Source organism: Haemorhous mexicanus, chromosome 4 (assembly GCF_027477595.1).
Source record: "Haemorhous mexicanus isolate bHaeMex1 chromosome 4, bHaeMex1.pri, whole genome shotgun sequence".
In the NCBI taxonomy this organism is placed as follows: Eukaryota; Metazoa; Chordata; class Aves; order Passeriformes; family Fringillidae; genus Haemorhous; species Haemorhous mexicanus.
In genome coordinates, this window is record NC_082344.1 from 23,707,381 (window position 1) to 23,723,529 (window position 16,149).

The 16,149-nt window shown below is 37.1% G+C and overlaps 1 protein-coding gene across 9 annotated transcripts in view; it reads left to right on the forward strand.

Moving 5' to 3' along the window:
- CCSER1 (coiled-coil serine rich protein 1) overlaps positions 1-16,149 on the forward strand; it is a 620,227-nt gene that overhangs the window by 156,041 nt on the left and 448,037 nt on the right. The window lies entirely within an intron of this gene.

Here is a 16,149-nt window from a genome sequence, read left to right on the forward strand (position 1 = left end):
TTGTACAGGCTCAGCTCATCTGCTATATTTCAGTATTTTCCAGTGACCATTTTACCTCTGTGGCACAAGAGGCATCTTCAAAAGTGTGGTAGTGCATTCTTCTAGGGAAATTTTGTTTACTTAATTACAATGTGTTTTGGTGTCTTGCATTAGATGAAAATCAGAATGTGCAGTAACATTTGCCTTGCAATACCAGGCAGGATGGTTATTTCTTAATGACTGAGTCCTTGGAGAATAAAAGTAATTTTGTTTTCATGAAAAGAAAGAAAACACTATTGTAAGGCTTTATCACAACACAAATTTGAGGTCTGTGCTTTTTAAAGTGTGGAAGATATTAAAAATACACCGTTCCTGTTCATTTATGTTTAGTTTTCTGCTTCTCTTGGTATCTACAGTTTTAGCTTTAAAATTGTCTGTGGAGTCCTGGCTTGCATGCCTATTACTGTAAGAAAATTAAAACATCCCCCACATCCACAAAATCCCTGAAACATCCAAAACACCACTGGTGGATTAGAGTAGATTAGATGGGTTGTGATCTTGCTACAGATTTATGACTTAAGTCTGTATCTGGCTGTGGTATCTTTTTCAACGTGGTGATAAACCCATTTCATCTAGACTACCTGTATTTAAAATTTAACACAGTATGTTACCTGCTGTCTGGGTATTACTCCAAGGGCCTTATGTTTGAAATGCTGTGGGCATCTAATTGTTGTTGTGCTTCTGTTGTGTGGTTCTCTGAATACCAAGAGATTGGAGAGGCAATGGACTTTAAAATACTGTGCTAAAATCCAGAGTAATATTTCTGGTTAGTTCAAAGCAGCATAGAACATTTTTTCTTGTCTTCACTAAAAGGGAAACCTGCACTTTTGTTTGATTGGATTTTTCATCTACTGTGATGAGATTCTCTTATGAATTCAAAGTAAGAAACTCTGGTATCTGTTTAGCACGTGCTGAATGAAGCTACCTCCCAGATTTTTGGCATGTTTGGGCTTTGTTTTTTTTTTTTTTGGTTTTTTTTTTTTTGGTTTTTTTTTTTTTTTACAACCTGATTAGTGTTATCTTCAAAGAACACAGACATAACTTTTCCTAAGCACTCAGAGGTCTCAAAAACATGCTCTAACCTTTGCTACTCTTCCAATACTAATGCTTAAAAATATGACCTGGAATTCTTTCAATGAGGAACCAGATTGTGTTTAAACAGATTAAATGGGTTTGAACTTCTCCATATGAAACTGTATCAGTGCATAAGTGTCTTTAAGCCAACATTTCTGACAAGTATATTTGAAATTAAACAGAACCATCTTGCTGGAAAAGGTTCACAACTGGAATTTGGTAAATTTTGTGGAAACCTTCAAAGTAATTGTAGGGAGGTGAAAGCATGCAGCTTCAGGAAAATGTCCAGCATTATGAATGAAATTTCAGCATACTGATCTTGCATTTCACCCTGTGCTTTCTACATGCAGATGGCTTTCTTCATATCCAGTTAATAGAAGCACAACAGATCCTAATTCCTGTGCCTAAGTATCCCAGTGTCATCTGTCTCCAATGCAAATGTGCCCTTGGTGTTTGTTGGATTCCATTGATTGGAATGCAGACTCCATGTACAAGCTGGTGTGCATGTGTGAATTATAGTTATTGATACTCAATTCATGTGGAAAACAACATTGATGCTTTGATTTTTATTCTTATCTTTGTGTACCTATATGGTTTGGACTTGCATGTCCAAAAATTGTGCATATCACAGAGGGCTGAGCAGGAGGCAGCCATAGGGGTCCTGTAGGGAGAAGTTTCTGCCTTCAGGCCCTACAGGGACAGGGTATGTTTAGACTAACTAATGCTTTCTAAAGCTGCATAAGAAAGTCTGTAATCCAAACCAGATAAAATGCATATTAATGATAATAAAATGTTAAACAGTTACAAATAGCTAAAAATAATTCTCTTGTATGGCACAGTAAAATTATGTCCAAGACATTCAGGACACAAGAAGCTGTGAAGACTGGGCAGGGGGGAAAAAAAGGCTTTTAATGCTACTTGTATAATATTTGATTAATGATGTTATTTTGTTTTAGAAATAAACTGTTTAGTGGCTTTAAATAATGTATTTGCCTAATGTATTTTTTTTGTAAGCAGCAAATGGTGCCAGAAGTGGTAGCAGCAAATCTTAATGAGATTTTAAGTGTCTGTGACAAGTTCTTATCAGGATTGCAGGAGTAAAGGACCAATTCTTTTTCCCCGCCCTGTATTTTTTCTTAGAAGCTCGATCTGTTTCATTGGGGAGTAATTTCATAGTGATACCCAGGTAATTGCTGACTTGTTGCTAGTGCACTGGGCAAAATTCCTACCTCAGTTATTACCAGGAATGGATTTGGCAAGGGGAAGAGCGTGCCTTTGTGGTTTTTGTCTTTCCTTTCCACAGCATAATCAATGGTCACTGTGAGGTTAGGATGACAAACAGGAAATGTGAGGTCTTCCTTATTTTATTTTCTCATCCCTCCACTTTGTCTAGGGTGTGGCATTAGCTTTGCTATATTTTGTAGAAATACAAGCCTTAAAAACCTTTTGCTGTCTTAATATTTCCAGTTACTGAGGCCTCTTTGTGTTGCCATAGTGATATATCAGTCAGTTGTTCTCAAAGGTGCCCAGATGCTAAAACAATTGGAACATTTTGAACAATGAATTCTGCTTACAGAGTCCTAATTTTAGTCCTTCCTATCTGAATTCTAATATAAATAAATCAGCTGCTGGCACAGAGCAATGGCATGAGGAATCCTTACCTCAATTTCAAGTTCTTACAAGGGAGCATGGGAGGGAATAGATGGCCCAGGGAACTGTACATGATGCTTTAAATTAATTTAGCTTCTGCTTCACTGGGCAAACTCCAGGGCTGAAAGGTCAGCCTACAAGGGGCAGTGTGGAAAAAGACGTGTCTAAAGACACATGAGTCTTGGAGCAGACCATGTTCTTCTGCTGTGTGATGTTCATAGGTAAACATGGAAAACCATTCATGTGCTACTAGCGCATGAAAAAAGTATATGAAGTTCAGGTGCACCAGTTTTTAATCAGATTTAAAGTTAAGCTGATAGTTGTCTACTTCATTTGATGTGTTTCTTTGGATATGACTGTCCTGCTGTTCAGAATAGTGATGGCAACATGCAACCCTCTGAGCTGGCTAATTTGAAGGTGGTTTGTGCATTAGTACTTCAGCTGCTGTCATATTTCTAATTTTGATTTTTACTTAAAAATATTGTTTGCTGTTAAAGTGTTCTTAGAGCTACAGATCTTGTTATGTCATGAAGCAGACACTGTAATTTGACAACTCTTTTTCATGTCAGAAATATTTTCCTGAGTTTTAGGAGGGATTTACAGATGAAGAGCCTATGATAGGATGAGTTCAATGTTTTTAAACTGAAAGAAGGTAAATTCAGATTGGATCTAAGGAAGGAGGCTTTTACAGTGAGGATGGTGAAACACTGGAGCATGTTGCCCAGAGAAGTTGTGGATTCCCCATCCCTGGAAACATTCAAGGGGTGTTGGATGGGTCTCTGAGCAACCTGTTCTAGCTGAAGGTATCCCTGCTTATTGCAGAAGGATTGGATGAGATGGCCTTTAAAAGTTCCTTCCAACTCCAACACAGTCAGTGATTTTATTTTACGATTCTAAATGTCACCGATCACTGACAGTTCTTCAGATTCTTAAGACCAAGTTGGATTTTTTTCTGGTAAATGCCTGAATGAGCCTGTGTAGTGAGTCTTTTCAATATTCTGTCTGTGCCAAAGCTGTTTCACTTGTACCTTGCAACTGTACTTACCTGAGAAAGATTCTTAAGTGTGAGATCAAATACATGACAAAGCTTCTTGAAATCACAGTGACTATCTGGGTGCTTGCTGATGGAAACAGGCTGTTAAGGGGGAGAGCTACAGCTCTAATGCCATTCTGTACAGCACTGTTTAGGGCAGATGCTAACCCAGGACTTTGGTACTGATACAGATTGGCATCTAGGAAGATTTTGGTGCATATAGAGGCTGAATTTATTAGCTGCAGTAAGCATATTTCAAAATTTAGGTTTTTTCCTTTCTCAGCATTTCAAGTTTTAGGTATGTAATTGGTGCATCAGAAGACTGGTAATCTTTTTTGACTCTTGAAGCCTTGCCTAATTTCTTTCAAAAGAAATTCAAACCAAGCTGATTATGTATCATTCTTCACTTAATCAGTTGTGGATTTTCTTTTCATTTTTTTTCACTATATTTTTTTTTTTTTTTGCATTTTTGATAAATCCCAGGGAAGATCTTCTTTCCCCTCAAAGCAGCAGTGATCTTATATTACCTCTGTAATTTTTGATGCTTCTGTTATGATCCTGTTATTGAGACATGCCTCTGCCTGAATGAAGGTGTAAGCGAAGGGTTGAGGTGATACCAGCTGAATGTGTGCATGCTTCTCCACAGTTTGCCAAAGTGGGAACCTTTGTCTGGATGCATTACCTAGGATGTGCCAGGTCTGGAGCCAGGCCACCCTGCCACTCCATCCTCCATGGCAAAGTCCTTCTGTGGCCTTAAAATCACATTTGCCTGTCTCAAGCACCATTGAAGTCCTTAACAGCTCCTCAGTGGTGATGTGAAGTGTGGTCTCTAAGCAGCCAGGCTGTCAGGCAGTGGTGTCCACATCAGGATTCCTGTCTGCTCTGGCAGTCCTTTCAAAAAGGCATCATTCAGTGATGCGAAACAGGAATGCTTTTCTGTTTGGAAAAGCAGAGAAGAGATGATTGTACTGTTTCAGATTCTGGATGATTGGGACAATGGGCTATGGAAGCATGTGTCATTCTTTGGGTGAGAGAATGCAGAAGAGAATAGGGATGCCCAGTGTTGCTTTGGAATGACCATACTTTGAAAGCTGTGGTTCCAGCTCAGCTGAAAAACCTGAGACATAGCTGGATGGCAGTTTACTCTCCAGCACTACCTTTAGTGATAACAGGTAGGAGAGGTAGCATTTATTTTCATTTCTTTAAAGCAGATACTTTGAAATGGAGTAAACATAAACAATGTGTTTATGCTGTCAGTGGTCTACTTTTACATTCTTTTATCTATTTTGCTGGTTAGTCTTTAAGATCTTTTTAGTGACTTGAAGGGGAACTGAAAATTTCTATTTTTTGTGTTGTCTGTCATATGGTCTCCTTGTGCATCCTGTATTGCTTTTTACACATAATGGGAAAAAATTATTTTGCTGTACTCATGTCTTCTTTGATGTGGGAAACTTTTCAGAAAATAGTAAAAATACAGTATTTACACTTTTTTTATTGTCTGCTAACTAGTTGAAACTACTACCTGACATTGCCTCTTGTCTAGGCTGCTCAAATTGGTAACTTATTTCTTCTTGCTTTGAGGAAAAACAGAACAATAAACCAGACTCTGTTTTTTCTATTTTTTCCCTGTGTCCAGCTGCTGCAAAAATGCGAATGATTTTGTAAAATCACTTATAGGTAACAGTTGTGCAAAGGAAATATAATTTCACTGCAAAGTGAATATGGAAGAAACCTTATATCTGGTTATAGAACAGGAGTATCATCAGTTCTCATGCTCCTTCTCAGTCACTGCAACCATCAATTTGTAGGTGAGATTGATGGGAAAGCAATCTACATATGTAATTTAGGTATCTTAGGCAATTGTTTGCAGCCAAGGGATTTAGCAGTTCTGTACAGATTAATTTGACCATGAGTTGCAAATGTTGAATAAGCTGGTCTTTGAGAGCCACCAACTAATTGCAGTTACTGTACTTACTGTTTCAGTATTTTGTAATTCAGCTCCTGTCTTTCCCTCCTTTGTGGTAGTGAATAATGCAGGAGGGAGAGGAATGATGGCAGTAGTTCTATGGAGGAAGGGTGCAACATAGGTTTTATCTATAGCCCTGCCAAGGACTTTGCAAGTGATCCTTTGCAAGTGTAGTCATTGTTTGGAAAGCCTTCTCTTTCCTATGAGAAGAGATTTGGTTTCTAATACACAATCAGCTGTGAATGCTTCAATCATCTCCCTTAAAGTATTACTGATGTGACTGAACTCAACTTGATGAAAAGATACAGGGGTGGAATGTTAAGCAAGACACTTAATGAGGTCATTTTGAATCAAAATGTGGAGGATCAAGACTTCATTAATAAAAGAAAATTGAGGAAATAATAATATGTAGGGATAATATAACTTTGCTGATGATGTTTCTGAGCACCAGATGGTGAAAATTTGGATGGGACTTTTCGAGTCAAAATATAGCTGCTGTAATGTACGTTGACAGAGTGGGGCCAAAGCTGATTTAAAACACTGAGCTGCACGAACAAAGGACAGTGCAGTTATAGTCATTGGCAATACAAATTTCCCCTGCTTTAGCAGCAAGCACTGGACAACATAACTGCATCTACAACTACAGTTTCTGAACTAGATCTGAAGTTAGCATAAGAAAAAGCTTTGACACCAAATTGCAGTGACATTTAGAAAACAGCTTTGCCTACAGCAAGATCTCTTTGTTTCATTAAGATACATTAAATTATATACCTTTGTGATACCATAATGTCATTCTAGTTTTGGCCATCACCCTAAAAAAATGTCCTTTGGAGTAAGATTATCAATTTATTTATCAGATCTGAAAAACGTTTTTAATTTGTAAATTAAATGAAAATCTGTGCATTCCCTTGTATCCTTCTTTTCTCTGTTCTCTGTGAATCATCACATTCTTCACTGGGTGTTTCTGAAATAGAGGAAGCTTTAATTACACTACTTGCTTGTCCTTCCTTTAGGTTCACAAATTTCCTCAAAAGAAATACATCAAGATAAGTAATTTTGCACTATTTGGTTATAGAGCTTATTTAAAAATATGCCTTTCTTACATGAATATATCGGCAGGTGCTTAAGATGGGCTTGGTTCCAGAGTGCAAGTTTTATCCTATATGTAATGTAGTGTCTGGAAGTGTCTGCTTTATTTACATAACTCAGAATTACAAGTCAGACCACAAATACCAACTTAACTCCAAAGTGGCAGTCTCACACTTGGCAATCAAAAACTCTTCTAAACTGATGGCCTTGAGTAATCATTGCTAAATATTTTTGGCAAGTACAATGCAAGTATTTTTGGCAATTTTAATTAGAACAATGAACCATAAGACACAGTTTTGATTTTAATTTTGGGCTGAGATTTTTGCTGTGTGATGAAATAGAAATTACTTTATATATATATATATATACACACTTCTTAATGTCTGGGACAATTCTAAAAGGAGATGTAGTTCAAGTAAATAAAATCTGACCTGGTTCAATCAACCCTGAGGAGGATGGTTACTATAGGTGTTGCAGGCAGAGATGTGTGAGACAGGCTTAGGCAATTGAAAATCAATTATTTTATCTGGACACCTCCACCTGAAGAGCTGCTGTTGTAAGTTGTAGTGTTAGTCACTCTCAGCATTTGTTATTCTAATAAAATTACAGAGTTTTCTGTTATCTTACATAGCAGCTGCCTAAGCCCTGAAGAGCACACCCGTCCTCTGCTGGGATGACTGCAAAGCCACTCAGGACTGCAGTGGGGCATGCAGAGAATGACTCACTCATTGACTTTGGATTTAAAAGAAAAAACATAATTTTCATCCAGCCTCAATTCATGCCCAACACAGACACTCAGAGCAAGCATTGTTATGCCCTCAGTTTCAGGTATTAAAGGAGATCTACAGCTTTTATTTACCAGGTACCTATTCAAAGGGATGAAGGCACTTGATTTGGGGGCAGCACAAAGAGTCCCCAAAATAATGGCCTGACTGGATTTATGCTTCATTTCAAAAATACAATTTTTTTAGACAGTGTGAGTGTCAAGTTAGATCATATACCAGGTTTTAAATTTGTATTTCAATAGCCAGTTCTTGTAGCATCCTACATCAGTTGGGAAGGCAGTGTTAGCTCCTGTCGTTCACCTTGGTGCCTGGTGTTGCCTAAAGAGAACTTGCTGGGAAGCTTCACTGAAGGAGGATGTTTTCAAAGTGCAGAACCGAAGATTTGGGAGCAAGCCCACTTCACTCAAGTGGGCAGAGTGAGAGAAGTGCTAGCTGTGCCCATTTTATTCTTTTTTCTTGTATGTCCAAAATCTTGAAAGTATACAAAAATTATTTTGCTGTAAAATTGGGGCAAATAGAGTTGTTAAACTTCTTTAACTCAAGCTTTCACTAACTTAAGTGGAAGTGCTCAGTCTTAGGAACCACTTCAGAAAAGGAATTCTACTTTCTAGTCCGTAAAAGCACAGGCTGTATCTTAACTCCACCTGAAGTTCTGTTTGAGACCAGTGGTTGTATTTTATCCTCTTGCAAGGAAATTAAGGCAGGTTTGGGTCTGTACATTTGTGCAGCAGAAACATGGGTGTGGGGTAGCATTATCTAAATGCTGAAGAGATGAGGGTGGGGTGGTGGGGGAGGAGGGACCAGGAGATGATTTGTTTTTTAATTTAGAAGCCTGTAGTGTTTGTATTAAGGTACAGCCTCAATTCTTACAAATTAGATTTCAAAACATAATTGCCACATCAAATATAAAAATTAATCAACTATGTTATTACTAGTGAACAATTAAAGCATCATAAAATGAAAAATATGAGGGAAATACGCTCGTATGTGTAATGCTAGGACTGCAAAGTACTTTATTTGGTTAGACAAATGTATTGTAGATTAAAACTAGAAAAAACAGTTCAAGTGCATAGCAGAAATGTATTTGTTTCACTTTCACAGTAATTTAATAATTTCTCTGAAGCATAACAAAGAACAGCATTTCTTATTGTCATCAGAAGGTGGGGGAAGGAGGGATGTCACAGAAAAACTAGGTAGATTTGCATTTATAATTGCATTGTGTAACTATTGGACTATTGTGCTGTGCTGTTTCACAGCTCATTGTAGGATGCCAGTGAAAGCATGCTCAGGTAGTCTTTTGAATCTAATGGGTGAAAAATACTGGTATTGTTTTGATGTTATTACTGGCTTATTGAGGGGTTTTCTAAACCAGGTATTTTGCAGAACATTCCTGAAAACCCATCATTCTCCACAGTGGCTATATTAGGGTTGGCTTTGTTAGAAAATATACTACTCTTGAGTCATATTATCATGACTCAAATAGGAATACCACTGCAGCAAATGTAAGTTAAATCAGCATACTGCTTAAAAATATATAGACTGCTTCATGCTGCTTAAGGTTGAGAGATTACCTGCATCCTAGAGGGAAGGAATTATGTGAAAAAATATCTATACTTGCCTGCTATGTTTCACACACTATCAGGAGGAGTTAGCTTTTTATTTAGCACAACTAAATGCAGAGGGATACTCCAGAAGTGTGCATAATCTAAATATTAGTATTTTTAAGAGCAAGACTTGATCTGTTTTGCAGAGTGAAAAAGAGATGCTAGGGAGGGACAGAAATAATTTTAAGAACAATCTCCTTATCCCCACCTCTAGCACCAGTTTGTTTTGTTCTAATTTATTTTTTCCTGGAGGTAACAAAGAAATAGAGCCAATATTCTTCTTTCTCTACCATGTACGTTTTTCAGTGTATCTGTGAATAGCCCTGGGAGCAGTAATTTTAATAACATATTAAAATCTATGTTTGCAGTGAGTATTGAATACGTTATTTTTACTTGCCTGGATTTACTGATAGCAGAGGTGGAAGACCATTGCTAAAAAAGGACAAGTGGTGCTATTGTTCTTTCTTTATCTCCTCTTCACCCTCCTGTTTTGTTACCAGTCAATACACTGGCTGCACTGGCCACCATATGGGATGTATAAAATACCTACAGCATAAAAAAAACAGCGAAAAGCAAGATGGGAAATGGGGTGGTAAGAAGGAGAGGAAATAAAAGTGAAAAGACGGTGCATCATCACACTAGGACACACGCAGCTTCGGTGCAGTTGGATTAGGACATAAATTTGCAATTATATTGCAGTAGTGTTAAGCCATGAAGACAAAATATTGTACCAAAATACTAGTGAATTTAAAAGAGCCAAATGCTGCAAAAACTATTTGTACAGTTATGAATTGAGTACAAATCTAAGTTCTTCCTGGGCTCCAGGAGCAGGATTAAGCTCTGTTATACTGAGGACATCAACTAGCCCAGCTGCTTTTTATCAGCAACAGCTGCAGTAGCCACCATTTCAAAAAGATGTTTGTGAGGGAAGAATATTTTTTGGCTTTCTTTTCCTTTGCTGAAGCTGAAAGTATTTTGTGTGCTTCCAGGTCCATTTGCTAGTTCTTTGTGGATGTGGTAGGATTTCACTTCAATTGTTTTGTTTTGGTATTTTAATTCTCTCTTAATCATTATGTAAGGGAGTAGTATGTAGCTTTTGTTGCACATCAAAACATATTTGCTGCTGCTACGTTGATTAAATGTGTAACAGCATGTATTGTGGATATATCCACCTAATATCAGTAATAATCTGGATTCAGGGCTTTCATCACAGCAGCCCACAGTATCAGCTTGTGTATAGCTTTTATAAATGTCTTAAAAAAATAGAAGTGGGAAAAGAAAAAGAGGCCAATGCTTTCATCATAAGTGTGAGGTGGCATTTTCAAAAGCAGGTAGATATACATCAAAATATGATAGGTTCCAACCCCTTTTTCCTCCCAGATCAGCTGTTTTATATGTTCAGTGCATCCCCCTAATCCCAAGAGAGTTCCAGTGATGAGCAGCACAAGTAGGAGACAGATAGGAGTGAGCTACTGGGAAAAATCAAGGGAAGCACAGGCTGGGGGAGGAGTGAGGTAGCTTTGAGGTAAACTTCCCCATGTTTTAGTTAGTCATGCTTACAAACTATACTCTTGATAAAACTCTTTATCTGTCTGTCTGTATGTTCATTTGTTTATGCAGAAAGCCTGTAGAGTATTCATCCAAAAATATGGTAACATTCCTCTTAATTTTTGTAGTCATCTTCTACTCCATCCCCAACCCTTTATCCAGACTTTTCAATACTGATTTTTCAGGAGCATTCCATTCTCACTTCCAGTTTTGTCCTTTTTTAAAATTGACATATTTATGTACAATTTTAATATGTGCCCAGATTGCTGCTTTAGGACATACAAACTTAACAGGGCTCATCTCTCCTGGCAGCCATAGGTGCAAAGTGACAGAGACCTCAAGTCAGAGCCACAAATCAAGCTGGGATATACATTGTGAGAACCAAGAATGAAAAGCATTGTTTTGTTTTAGAATACATTTCTTGATGTTTTGATTGCATTGATCTAAAAGGTCATGTGCACACAGTTTAAAGGCAGAGCAGAAGAAACAGAATTCCTTTTTATCAGATGAACTAAAAGGTGAGGTGATGTCAAGTTATTTTGTCCTACAAGAGCCCCCTATTAATAGGGCTGTGTTTTGGGGCCTTTTTTGATCATCCCTTTTAAAACTGAATCTAATGTTGTAATCTTATTTTTGTATTCTTTATCTGGACCTGTGTAAATGGAAGTGATTGATACTTTTGACTGAAAAAATTTAGATGTTCTATATAAATATTTTCGGAGATACAGTCTAGATAAACATTGCTATATTGATTATTTGTTGCCAATTCTAACAAAATGTGCTTCAGCACTCTAAAATAGGTAAAATAAAAACCCCCTCATTTTCTTGTCCAAGGAGCAGGGAACTCTTTTTGGGATAATTTATGGAGGAGATAGAAAATAACATTTATTGATCAGTGAGAATGGACACTCTGAAAGGTGTTCAGAAGTAGGATTACCTATTACTTTCTAAAGCCTGTACTGGTATTGTCAGAACAAATACACATAAAACTAGTGTTTGATAGCAGGTGGACTTGAAATGGAACAATGCAAGTAAGGTGTGTAATAGTGATAACAAATGCTATTTGCAAGTTCTCTACTTGCAGTTCTCTTAACTGTGCTGTAGATTCAAGTCAGAAAATAAATATGGTGCCAATACAAACCAGATTATTTAAGAAAACTTAAGCAGGCAAATCATTATTCTGTGATTTATTCTCTCAGAAGTTACTTAAGTTTTTTGAAGATGTCATCACCTAAAACCAGGAATACATTCACAGGCCTTGGAATTCAGTCCAGATATGTAACAGAAATGAATCACAAAGCTGAGTCATAGTTCAAAAAGGGAGTAATTCAGGTAGGGAATTCTGATATGAGCTCTAGTAAGGCTTGTTTTTCCTCATATTTGAAGTTACTAAAATTCACCTGTTCAAAACAATGTTTGATGCATCTAGCTTTGTGCTATTAGCTACATTCTTCTTCCTGAATTATTTTATTATTGCAATACTACATACTTAAATGTAGTAAATGCCTTAAATTACAAATTATTGAAAGCAAACCTGAATTTATAATGAATGCCTGATGTACTTCAGGGAATCCGTAATTTAGATGGCAGAAGAACACACTGATTCTAGTTACAAAAACAGATAATATTTGAAAAGGCAACAATTAAATACAAAGAATGGTTTTGGTTACTATGGGAACAGTTAAAGAAAGGTTTTTCAGCATTGCAGGCTGCTGTGTGTGTACTAGAGAAATGATGTTCTCCAGAGTCAAAGAAGCTATGAAAGCTTTTCAAGGAAAAGGCTAAATAATAAGAAATATTTAAAGCAAAAGCTTTAAAATATCTCTGTATTGTTGGTGGTTTTATATTCTCTCTTCCTGCTTTCCCCCTATTTTTCTGCCACTAATTTTTGGAGTTAGAGGTTTTTTGAGTTGTGTAGCAGAAAGCGCTTTGCAAAGAGGGTTAGTGAAAGAAAGGACAACATGGATGAGTTATTTTATTTCTGGGTCTGTTTACAAGAGATCTAATCCTATCTCATAAATTTGCTTAGGTGAAGGCATTTGTACTCTAGATTAACACTTTTTCTCACATACTTTTCTATTTATTCTGATAACATGGAAATAATGAAGAGACAAGTTGGAGTAGGAAGAAGTGAGGAAAATTATCAACTCTGTATTTCGCTAAAGATGAAGTGCTTTGTAATGGAGTTGCACAGTCATATTATGTATGCTGTAGTTAATATTATTGCTAAGGCAGGTGTCAATATTTTCTTGTTTTGCCTTTTTTTTTTTTACTTTAGTAATTATCATTGCTTCATATATTTTTTATATTTGCAAAAATAAAAGAATGTCAGTCAAGTATTTCTTACAGCATCAACTTTGCAGTGGACCAAATGTTAAAATATGCAGTATTTTTATATATATAATATAATTTAGATTTTTTTATAATTGATCTAAATCAGAGGGTTTGTTTATCTATTGAGGAAACTTTAAAAGTTGAATCATCAGGAATGCTGAGTCCTGCCTGGAAACAGTCTGCAAGACTCGGGATCATCTGAAATGGGATCCCTAGGAATAAAAAATAAAAAAAAATAGTAGCTCAAGTGAATGAGCATATTTATTTTCATGATATGGCAATGAATTTAACATGGAGAAGGTTCTTTGATTCCTTTTAAAAGAAACAAACTGTCTGAAAAGTGTGTTGCCAGCTATTATTTAAATATGTATTAAACAATACTGTGCTATTTCTGGGTATCTTTCAAACCTGAGATGTGGGAATGTGCTGACATTGAACTACAATCCAGCAGTTATGTAAATTACACTAAATTTGTCATCTGATTTTCTGTGCTTACTTTTGTGGTGAGAGCCCGCCTTGTGATCCTGAGTACCATACAGCTCTTTTATTTTTAATACTGAAGCAAGACTATATATTTTGAGAAAAACATGTTTAAGGGCACTAAGGAGATATATTAAAAGTCACAACTCTTTTTGGATGCAATATTTATTATGAGGTTGATGTGCAGCATTTTTTGCAGCTGGATATGAAAAAAGAAGAAAGACTGTGTTGCAGGAAGTCCTTGTGTATCCTTATTGAGCGACCTGGGAGTAACTGACATCTGTGTGTACAGTCATAGGTGAGGGGAAATGCTACTGTTAGGTCAGATGTGACGTACACACGTGATCAGGGTCCAAGAAGAAAATAGTTTTTTATCCTGCTTGTTCTCTAGCTTATATACTCTTAACAAAGTGTGATTTTAAGTCATTAACTACATCACAATAACTTATTATATTCATTGGTGCAAAGCAATTAGTGTCAATATAATTGGCAAAAGTTTTACAGAATTTTAATAAGGCATGTACACACATCTACTTATGCACGTAGTCTAGCTTACAAAAATTTTCATGTATCTTTTCTAATCTGTTTCCATGCTGACGGCCTTGTCTTCTTCCTTGCTATGGATACACTCAAAAATCATCAATTGTTATTTCTTCTATTAGCTCAGCTTTGCTTGCAGGCCAGCTGTCAAGCCCCTCCATAGGGAAAGTCTCTAGATTTAGACCCATTTTTGCTTGTTTGGGACCCTTACGGTGCTTGTGTATGCAGTCCTTGTTTTTTTACAAGTCATCAATAAAAAGGAAGGACATGTTCTATATCTCGCAGCCACATTTCATTTATAAAATCAACCTTTCTGGATTCTGCATTTTGGGAAAAACATATTTCTTTATAACTGATTTTCACTTTCACCAGCATTCATTTGTTCAGATCATTCAATAATTTGTAACTTCAAGTTGTTATCATGAACAAGTGCTACAGAACTGCTAGGGTGAGATACAGAACTGCTAGGGTGAGATAATGCTGGCTTTCTCAGAGGCCTTCTCAACTTCCCTGATACTTATTGGCCTTGACATCCTCCTCCATGAAGAAGGAGGCCAATAAGTTGTGTTACAGATGGTTTTGTGCTGATCTCTCTCAGTCCCCTGTGGAATCCCCACTGAGCATCACTGCAGGGGGCATGGGCTCCGAATGGCATAGCTGTCACGATTTCCATGTGCTCCACTGCCATCCTGAGCCTTTTCAAAGCCATATTGAAAAGGTGATGAAATTGCTTTTAATGGGGACTGAGACAAATCTGTTGTGCTGTCTGCAGACAAATTGTTGCCAGGACTGAAATGAGTTTAGAGCTCTGCGTTACCTGTTTGAAATCCTTGTCAGAGCTGTGTTTCCCATCATCTAGGCTGACGGTCATTCTGCTAACCAGGGAAAACAGCAGTGGCCAGGAGAAAAAGGGCAGGGATGGGCTCCCCTGGCCGAGCAATAACTTCAGCAGCACTTACACTGGCAGGGGCTCTTTCTCTTTTCTTGTTGATGGTTGTTCCAAAGATGACCTCAGAACATGCCAGGAAAAGTAATAACAGACAGACAAGAAGCCTGGCTTTAGACAAGAAGAGGTAATGAGTAGATTTTGATAGATTGCTTCCCTCACCCGGGCTGGAGAAAGCTGACTCAAGGCTAGCCACTGCTGAGGCTTCATAAGCAGTGTTACAGGTGCTCTGGTGATTTGGGGCAGCCAATATTTCATAAAATGATAAGTTCCTTTTCAATAAAGTAAGAGTAACCTTGCTTCCTTTAATCTTACAGGTGGCATTGGCCTGATTGGTCACATTTACCTATTTTCTTAAATAACCTTGTGAAGTTAGCAAAGAGCAAAATAGATCATTCAGAAAGCTTATTTTTGTACTCTTTTTTTACTTGCACTGACTATGGAGAAAGCATAATTCTATGTAAAGTCTGGCAGATTCATTCTTATTGGACCAGATAGATAATTATTTAGCATCTTGTCTTAAAAACAGTTACTTATGATTTTCACACACATTCTTGAGGGATAGAGTTACTTTTCTATGCTGCAATTTGCCTAAAGTTGGGTGAAATAAGCAGTGTTCCTTAATTTCAAACTAATTTTCCCTGGGCCCTGAATATTTCCTAAAATATTTTCCAAATATGGCTTCCCTTTTATATATAATGAAATATAGTCAGTAGTAAATAATCAGTTGTAAGAGCAGAGATTATAAGTGAGTTTACTTAATAATAAATCACACTACTCTGTGATCATCCTCAGAGCACCAGCTTTTGGAGGCAGTAAGAATTTCACATTTGTAGGGAAGGTACAAAGGCAGTGCATCTTTGGGGGTTTTTAATTGACCATACATGAGATTCATAAAGGTCAGTTTTGTTGCCTACTTTTTCTTTATATCAGGGCAAAACCAGGATAATGATACAGACCTAGAGAAGCCCTGGTTATGCCGAAAGAATTTTATTTACTTCTTCACTGCAATTTTGTTGGGGTGAATGGGGAGAAGTACTTCACATGCACTGGGGGTGCCT